The 9,964-nt window shown below is 39.5% G+C and overlaps 1 long non-coding RNA gene across 4 annotated transcripts; it reads left to right on the top strand.

Annotated features, from left to right (window-relative positions):
- The first annotated feature begins 580 nt into the window (after window positions 1-580).
- On the top strand, window positions 581-9,626 carry LOC133472030 (uncharacterized). Of its 4 annotated transcripts, XR_009786563.1 has the most exons (6): window positions 581-1,309; window positions 2,948-3,011; window positions 3,220-3,294; window positions 3,693-4,000; window positions 4,062-4,205; window positions 4,293-9,626. It is a non-coding gene; the product is annotated as an uncharacterized LOC133472030 (long non-coding RNA). The 4 variants fall into 4 exon arrangements; XR_009786562.1 differs by lacking the exon at window positions 3,220-3,294 and having other exon boundaries at window positions 590-1,309; XR_009786561.1 differs by lacking the exons at window positions 2,948-3,011; window positions 3,220-3,294 and having other exon boundaries at window positions 656-1,309; window positions 3,693-3,973.
- The last annotated feature ends 338 nt before the right edge of the window (window positions 9,627-9,964 follow it).

The raw sequence follows: 9,964 nt of genomic DNA, 5'->3' as shown, positions 1-9,964 counted from the left end.
TTTATCTGGAACATTCTGAATGTTGCAGGAGCAATTAATCCCAATTTTAGAGGACAGCGTAAGGAAATGCTTTTACAAAAAGTATAGATAAAAGTAGACCTTAGAAATATATCATGCTTGGCTTATATTCCGCTCTCAAAAAACAGCACTGAGCATTCTCACAGAAGAAGCATTAAACATGTCATTGTCCTCTCAGGACCCATACTTAAGAGGAATATACACATTTATAGTAACCGTGATTGGAATAAATCTGACTTTTCCCACTCAGTTGTAGTGAATGGACTGGTTGTCCAGATCTACACTATAAAAACAACAGCATTCTACAGTAATCCAAGAGACTACATGCTCAGTCCAATGAGAAACAAAGCTGCAGTAGAAAAGAATTAGAGCAACATAGTGGTTCAAAGCAGAGTGATTGTCCTTCAATTGGACGGTCTAAAAATAATCCAAACGAAAGCAAACATTTAATGGCCTGAAGTGTCCTTGACAAAACATTGAATCCCAGAAGGAGGGTAGTGAGGCAGAATTACTCCTTTGGGGATTCCAGGGCTCAAATTAAATACGGTAGAACACTGAGGCAGTTGTATAGTTAAAAGACATCATATAAAAAGAGAACGTAGTTTAAATTAATTGAGATTGACTAAAGGAAAGGTGTACAAAGACACGTCAAAAACACCTTCTCTCAACTACAGAGGCTCTAGCCCCTAGTGTATAAATAATTGCTGGTAATCCTCTTGTTAAAGAGACAAATTTGTTAAAAATGTAAAATTTTCATGTTACCTCTGGGGTTGGTGGTGAAATAAGTGATGAGTGGAACAAATGAATTCCTATTGTCGAAGTGGCAACATGCCAGAAAAGGGTTTACTTTACGTGAATACTAAAAACATAAAGGTCAGATGACAAAGATGTTATGGGGTCAGTTAAAATGCATATTTGCATTGTTTATATGTTATGTAATACATGTACGTAACTTCCAGCAAGTTTTCAACCATAGTTTAGCTAAAAATGAGGTTTTTATGACACATATTGAGTCCTCCCCGAACATACCCGAAGCTCGAGACACCGGGGTGTGGTTACTCTATCCACCGCAAGGGCTACCAGAAGTGACGTTGCAATTGACAAACACAGCGCACTACACACTATACGTAATGGCGAGCAACGTGTTGGAATATGTGGAGGAGGAGGATTTCGAAGTACAGGAACACCCAACTGAACTTGGCATCGTCAACGCGTACATGTTTGAGCCGATCAGACAGTGACGACGACGAGCAGCCAAGTAGCAGCTGTGCAACAGAAAAAGAGAGTGGCGGTATGTCAAAAGCATGTCTTTTTATACAGTCATGGCTTGAAATAATGTTTTTTAGCACGACTATACGTATTATATATTTATATATGTTTCAGTGACACGGCACAAGCTTTTACATAGGATGCAGTATTCCTATATATTGTGTGCCCCTCGTTCGAGTAGCGCTATAACATGCCGTACACAAAGTCTTTGCTGTGTGTCTGTTGGCTTGTCATATAGGCAAAAGTACAGACGACAGTACTGAAAAGTACTGTGTGGGTCTTTTTTTCCTACTCCCCAGTGGATATTAACCATAATAGAGTCGTACGTTTATAGAAGGAAATGCTCACCTCGTCTGCCCCGATTCACTGCTGCGAGATTTAGTACTCTTACTGGCGGTGGAGGTCCCGATGGTCGTAGGAAAAATAGTTAGCACCGCAGCTGGTTTCAGCCTTTACCTCTGTATCCAATTCTTTCTGCTAAGTTTTACTCAAAACACGGCGGTTCGAAGTGATCGGCACAGTTTGGAATGGGTGCTAGGCACCCATAGCTGAGCACGTTTCTTCCCCTGTCGATTGACTTTGCCTATCCACCAGGCACGTAAAAAAAAAAAAAAAACTCTTGCCGCTGCCTGAACTATTTGTACAACCAAATGCCACACAATAAACCATCGTGACATCGTTAAATCATACAAGGATGGGAACAACAGCATGGAACAATAGCACACAATGCAGATTGAACAGGATGTTTGGTTTATGTGACGTCACAGCGCCAGAAAGAGACTTAACACCGGAAGGCGCAGGATGCAAAAAGCAGAAGGCTCATTCTGCATCATATCGATTTAACTGCTATATATCTGCCATATAATCACTTCGAAATGGCAGATGTGGTTTGTAAGGGGTTCTAAAGTTATCAAGACATTTTTTTAAATCTTTGTCCACTAACCTTTAAGAGACAAATCTATTTTTAAGATTGATGTAAAAGTTGAATGCACCTCAGCACAGAACAATCATGCATAAATACTTGAAATAATATCAAATAAATAAGTGCTAAATGTAACATTTTTGGTGTGTGTACCTTTTACTGCAACAGGAAAATATTTTGTTTGTAGCTGACTTTTTTCACTAGAAGGTAACAGCTTACATTTGTTGTTTTCTGAACTACATTTTTTGCTGGTTACATGATTAAGTCATGGGAAAATAACTGAAATAAGCTTAGAGACACTTTGTGTTGCACCTTTACTCAATAGCAGCTGCTTTATTTTTGGTCTGACCATGTACCCACGGGCTCTGTTGGATTTGTAGAGGCTATTAAATACCTGTGTCCTTAAGGTTTGGCTTCATAAATTACAGTAGGTCACAGAAACAACCTCCTAAGCAGGCATGGGCTATGGACAAGAAGTTATAAAAGTGAGTTATAATGCTCCATGAGGGAATAACTATAGTATTAGTGGATCACAATACATCACCATCAACACATTGACGATCGGGAGACTACATTATATTTTTGTGAGCGTTTCCTTCTATGAAACTGTCATGCTGCCATAGAAAAATAAACCTTTTAAAACTTTGATTTGAGATTGTACTTCCTTCGCTCATTTTAGTGCTGTGGTAATTAGGGTTGTACATTTATCGAACAAGTTCTTTTTTTTTTTCTTTTCAGACATCTACATGTTCAGTCCTCATCAAAACACAGAACTATTGATGCAGTAACAAATTAATAGAGGGTATGTACTGACGTCACATTCCCAAAACATGGCTGCTTTCGGTTGGGGAAATGGCGACCCCGGTTATAAGAGACCGGGTTTTCTGATGAAATTAAAGGCAGTTGGACTCGCCAGTGATCCTTATGAGTTACCAAAGAACCAGTGTTCCAAGGACATTGAAATGTTCCCCGAAATCTTATCATTTATATGTACCTTACTTCAATTACAGGGAAAGACACAAGGCAAAGACCACGGGCATACAAAAGCCTTGATGCTTAGTCGAACATTAAGGAAGCAAATTAAGGTGACGACGACGCCAATGCATATTGTAGTTGTGTTTGGACAAGTTTGTACAAATACTTTTCTTTTTTTTACAACTTGTACTTAGGAAAACTAAGCTAGCCCACTATGTTTTAAGGTAACTCACTAACGTTATCAGCATCCTCTTTATTTGCCAAGTATGTAAAAAACACGAGGAACTTGTCTCCGGTAGTTGGACCTGCTCTAGTACGACAATAGACAGCCATTTTGACAAAAAATACTTTTGAGACATAAAAATACACTATGGAGAGTCACTTAGCAATAAAAAGTTACTGGTAATGTGGCAATGCTGATACAATTCCAGTTGTGCAAATGATACAGAGTCCTCTAGCATTTTAAGGGCAAGAGGCAAAAAGGTGATGGAATGTCCTCTTGTTTTAGTTTGCATTGATCAATAGCGGCTACCTGAGGGAAGGAACCGGAAGAGGTCGTGACCAGGATGACGAGGGTCCAAGAAGATTTTGCATGCCCTTGTCTTAGTTCTAACAGCATGCAAGTCCTCAAGGGTAGGTAGGGGGTACCAACAATTTTTCTGAAAGTTCTGATTGTCCGTTGCAGTCAGCGTTTGTCTTTTTTTGTGGGAGCACCAAACCAGACTGTGATGGATGAACACATGACTGATTCGATGACTGCTGTGTAGAACAGCCTCAACAGCTCCTGTGGTAGGCCGTGCTTCCTCAGAAGCCATAGTAAGTATATCCTCTGCTGGGCCTATTTGAGAATGGAGTTGATGTTGGTCTCCCACTTCAGGTCCTGAGAGACTGTAATTCCCAGGAACTTGAAAGTCTTGACGGTTGACACAGGGCAGTTGGACACCGTCAGGCGTAGCTGTGGCGAAGAATGCTTCCTGAAATCCACGATCATCTCTACAGACTTGAGTGTGTTCAGCTCCAGGTTGTTATATATAGCTATGGCTCTGAAAGTTGGCTATCCTACACCGATTTGTCTATCGCAGATGCTCAGTGCAAGCTTGTTTAGCAGGAGACAAAGGGACCCTCACCCTCAGACATTACACTGCAACTGGCAGCTGTGGCCCAATGGTTAAGCTCATCACCTGCCACCGTGGGGGACCTAGGTTCAAGACCCTGACTGGAACATCCGTCAATATCCCCCGGACTCACGGCTGTGGTGTCCTTGAGCAAGATACCCCAAAATGCTCCCCAGGTGCTTCAGCTGCCCCCTGCTCCAGTGTGTTGCACTAACATCTGTATGTGTTCACTGTGATGGGTTAAATGCAGAGGACAAATTTCATGTGCATGCATGCATGCATGTTCATGACAATAAAAGGTGATTCTTCTTCTTCTTAACAGACAGCACAACTATACTTTCAAGTACAGTGCCAGACTCATGTTAGAAAAGCACAATTATGTGACTTTTTTTTGTGTGGTCACCTTCAGAACAATACAGTGAGCGAATAACCCCAGATCCAAGTTTCTAAAGACACGTTATGAAGGCAACAAAGTTTTTCAAGTCTGCAGAGTTGCCAGAACTGCTAGGTACACATGGTACACATGAAATGCAGTGCTGAATCTTGGTGCCACATCTGATCTGTAGGACTGTTTCCTCCAAAGGAAAAAAGAACAAAGGGAACAACTGTGTAAAAACTGTTGACCTATTCAATATTATGGGAAGAATTTCAGCAGACCACATTGTTCAGAATATTTATTTGGCAAGGTTGCTTTACAAACAGCTCAGTTATACAAAATATACTACAAAATAAATGTTTAAAAAGTGTATTGTTTTTCCATTGTCTACGATGGATGAAAAACAAGGTTTCCCTGACTGCTCATGTCTATTTCATTAATAGTCAAGCTAGATAGCTTGGGCTATTTGAATAACCTTTTACATGAACTAATATTCATTTCAATCTGAACTATGGTTTTGCACATATTACTCAGAGCACAGCAAGTCAAAACAATATTGTCAATAAAGCTGTCCTCCACTTTGCTATTTTGTTCCACTCTGAGGCTTACAGGCAGGGTTGAGCCCAGAATAATATATTGAATAAACCTGGCATATAGTCAGGTCGTAGGGGATCATTGCTCTTCCTTCCTTAAACACAACTATCCATCCATCCATCCATTTTCTGAGCCGCTTCTCCTCACTATGTTCGCCCAGCTATCATCAGGCAGGAGGCGGGGTACACCCTGAACTGGTTGCCAGCCAATCGCAGGGCACATATAAACAAACAACCATTTGCACTCACATTCACACCTACGGGCAATTTAGAGTTGTCAATTAACCTACCATGCATGTTTTGGGGATGTGGGAGGAAACCGGAGTGGCCGGAGAAAACCCACGCAGGCACGGGGAGAACATAGAGGTGACATATGGTATATTGTTTATAACAGAATACTTTGGGTAAAGGTTATTAAGGACATTGGCTTTGAAACCATTAACATTTTTTATACAGTCAAAAAGTAATGCCGCTTCAGTAGGCTCAGTAAATTAAGTAAGTGGCTCAAAGAATTGTGTACTGCACTATTCATGAGTTTCATTGAAAAGCGTGAGTTTTTGGGAGTGCAAACATCTTTACGAGGGAGACGGTTTCTGTCTAAATAGACAAGGGGTTAAGTTATTGGCTGCCGACATTTTTTACTGTGTACGTCATTCAGCGGCCCGAAAGGAAAACATTGGCCTTGTTGACATGGCTGAAGGACAAAAAGATGCAGTTGTTCCCAAACAATCAGAGGAACAAGAGATAAGGCAACATGAAGTGCAGATGGATTCATCCGCGTCACTCAACCAATCGGAGGAACGAATGAGAAATGAGATGAACCAGCACTTTGAATCTCCTACACCCTTTCTTGCCCCTTTGGCGCAAAGCCCAATCCAAAACTATGGCAATCAGGAATTTTCCATCCCTGTAATTAGAAGGAACAGAAAGTTGGTCAAAGAATTATGGCACAAACAAAGTAGAACTACAAACTTGGTGAGGATAAAATGTGAGTCTATCAGACTATTGTCTCCGGTTATCTCTAGCTTCAATATCAGGTCACTGGGTAACAAAACAATATTGATTAATGACACAATTACAATCTATGATCTGGACTTTTTGCTACTAAATGAAACATGGTTAACGGAAAGTAGCTGTAATACCATTTTAAATGAGACAACACCAGCAAATTAAACTTTTGTGTCGAATAGGGAGAAACGGCGTTGGTATTGCTGTTATTTTTAAGTCATTATTTCAGTGTAAAGAAATTATACTGGGTGATTTTAGCTCTTTTGAATATCTATGTTTTTTAGTTAAAGGTGACCCGAAGGTGATTGTTTTAATAATTTATAGACCTCCAAGATACAAAAGAAAATGTATGGAGGTTTTTTTTCAGAACTGCTGTCAGTTATTTGTACTGACTACAACTATTTTGCAATAACGGAAGACTTCAACATTCATATTGGCAATAACATGGGAAAAGAAAAAAATCTAAAGAACTCTCTGCTATACTAGACACATTTGGCCTCTCTCAACATAAGAGTCCAACCCACATTCAAGGTCACATCTTAGACCTGGTCATCTCTAAAGATGTTGACATTAAGGATATGGGTATTTCTGACCGTTTTTATGTATTTTTTTAATTACAGATTCTTCCAAAAGTCCAGACAACCTCTATGCCTATTAAGAAAAGGTACATAGATGAGAGTACCGCCACTAAATTTATGGAGACCAAAGCTGTGCCACAAACTGTGAGTCCTGAGACAGTTGATGAACTTTTGGATAACTTCACCTGGAAATCTCAAATGTCATAAATGCTGTTGCTCAGATTAAAACTAAGACAATCTTGAGGCGACCTAGAACACCGTGGAGGAGCACTATGATGGTAAATACCGCTAAATCAAAGTGTAGGAAAGCAGAAAGTAAGTGGAGAAAAAACAAAACTCCAAATTGACTATGACCGCTACAGACAAAGTCTTTGTAATTTTAACCAAGAGTTAGTCAGGGCTAGACAGCAACACTTTTCTGAAATCATCAATAAGAACTTCAACAATACTCGCACCCTGTTTGCTGTGGTTAACAAGCTCACAATCCCCCCGAATCTGATGGCTCCAGAACTCCTAACAGTGCATAAATGCAATTAATTTGCCTGTTATTTTAGTGAAAAAAATACAATCCATCAGATTAATTATCAGCACAAATCAGCAAAATGATAAAATGATACTACATCTGAAGCGACGCAGGAAAAAATATTACCATGTCAGAATTTGATACAGTTGACCAAAACATCGTAGATAAAACGGTTCAGCAGCTGAAACCATCAACGAGCTGTCTTGACTCAATACCATCTGACTTTTTCAAAGCTATTGTGAAGTCTGTGCTAGCTGATTTGCAGCAAATAATCAATTGCTCACTTCAGTCAGGCGAGTTTTCCAAAGCTCCATTAAGCCTCTTCTAAAAAATAGAACACTGGACACTTCAAATCTCCCTTTCATAGCAAAGATTGTTGAGTTATTTGTAATCAACTCAGCAATTTCTTGAACTTAAATGGACTTTTTGACACATTTTAATCAGGTTTTTGAACTCATCAGAGTAGGAAATCTGCTCTTATCAAAGTCCTAAATTATATAATGTTGAATACTGACTCGGGAAAGGTGTCAATTCTGGTCTTGTTGGATCTCAGTGCGGCTTTTGATACAGCAGATCATAATATACTATACTGCTGAATAGAAGAAGAAGACCAGCAGAAGCTCATCCATGCTTTTATGTTAAGTAGACTTGATTATTGTAATGGTCTTGTGACTGGACTCCCCAAAAAGAGGATAAACAGCTGCAACTCATTCAGAATACTGCACCTCAGGTTCTGACCAGAACAAAGAAGTCAGAGCATATTACTCCAATTCTAAAGTCTTTACACTGGCTCCTAGTCACCTGTAGAATAAATGTTAAAGTTCTGCTACTGGTCTATCCATCACTAAATGGTTTAGGTCCTGAATACATGAAAGAAATGCTTATGGAATATAAACCCAGTAGGGCTCTGAGATCGACAGACTCAGGTCAAATAGTGGAGCACAGAGTCCAAAGCAAACATGGTGAAGCAGCATTTAGCTATTATGCTGCACACAAATCGAATAAGTTGCCAACAGAATTGACACCAGCCCCAAGTGTAAATGTTTTTAAGTCCAGGTTAAAAACTCTTCTTTTTTCTCATGCTTTTTAAAGCATTTTCACTTTTAAATGATATTTCTTCCACTGTACGCTGTTTTAATTGTACTTTTTTCTCTCTCTTTGTTTTAGAGGTTTATAAGCAGTTTTTTTCTCTTTGTTTTTAAATACTTTAATCATGTAAAGCACATTGAGTTACCTTGTGTATGAAATGTGCTATATAAATAAATTTGCTTTGCTTTGGCTGTGTTCCCGGTCAAAAGTGACCATGAATATTTTAATTGTGTAGAAAATAAATGGGCGGCATGGTGGGCGACTGGTTAGCACATCTGTCTCACAGTTCTGAGGACCTGGGTTCAAATCCCGCCCCCGCCTGTGGGGAGTTTGCATGTTCTCCCCGGGCCTGCATGGGTTTTCTCCGGGTACTCCGGTTTTCTCCCACATCCTCAAAACATGCATTGTAGGTTGATTGAAGACTCAAAATTACCCGTAGGTGTGAATGGGAGTGTGAATGGTTGTTTGTTTATATGTGCCCTGCAACTGGCTGGCAACCAGTTAGGGGTGTAACCCGCTTTCTTGCCCGAAGATAGCTGGGATAGGCCTGCGATACTAGTGAGGATAAGCGGTACAGAAAATGGATGGATGGATAGAAAATAAATCATCCACCACTTGATATTTTCACAATATTCCAAGAATATTGTCCTCAAACATTAACAAACAACTCACAATAACATGAAAATAACAACAATAACATGTTAACCCATCAATCAAATGTTTTCCTCATGCTTGTTTCTTCTCATGGGTTAAGGTGAGGTAATTTTTGGGGGGAGCAGTTCTACACCAAGAGTGCATACTGTTGGATTGTTCTATTTTGTACTCATGAAGCTATGTTCCATTATCTAACAATTAAGTTCCGTTTCCAAAACACTAGGGTAATACATGATTAAGTTTTGTTATCCATGAGAATATGTAGGAGTTTAGATTACTGAGGAATGATGGTTTTAGGATGACTCCCCCTTTTCTGATAACACCCAAGGCCAGAGGTACCTTCTGCCAAACAGATATATCAAACCTTCTGCCAGATATATCAAAACCTTCTGCTGAACAGTCATAACGAAACCTTCTGATGTGTATAAAAGGAGTTAGCTCAAATAAACGAGGGGTGTCATTCAGTGAACCTGCACTCTGGTTGATTGAATGCACCCTGAAACTCAGCACTCTGGTGTCTTATTTTTTCCTCTCTTTTTGGACAAAGAAAACGAACACGCAAGGACGATTGAAGGTTCCACGATCTATTGAACATTGACATTATATTACATCCTTAACAATACATACACCACCCACATTCCTACCGGCAGGTATGACTGTTTTAAAAATTCATGATAAATTTCACATTGTGCACTATCGGTTCCATCTGAATAGATTATTTTTGTAAATTTATTAAATATTTGTGTGGATTATTAAAATTAGTAAAAAGGACTGTGTAAATGAGAAGAAAGGAGGATACCACAGTGCACACAGTATATTTGGCAAAAGAATGAATTATTTCAAG

Source organism: Phyllopteryx taeniolatus, chromosome 2, assembly GCF_024500385.1.
Source record: "Phyllopteryx taeniolatus isolate TA_2022b chromosome 2, UOR_Ptae_1.2, whole genome shotgun sequence".
In the NCBI taxonomy this organism is placed as follows: Eukaryota; Metazoa; Chordata; class Actinopteri; order Syngnathiformes; family Syngnathidae; genus Phyllopteryx; species Phyllopteryx taeniolatus.
The sequence above is the reverse complement of the archived record's forward strand: the minus strand, read 5'-3'. Positions and strand labels throughout refer to the sequence as shown.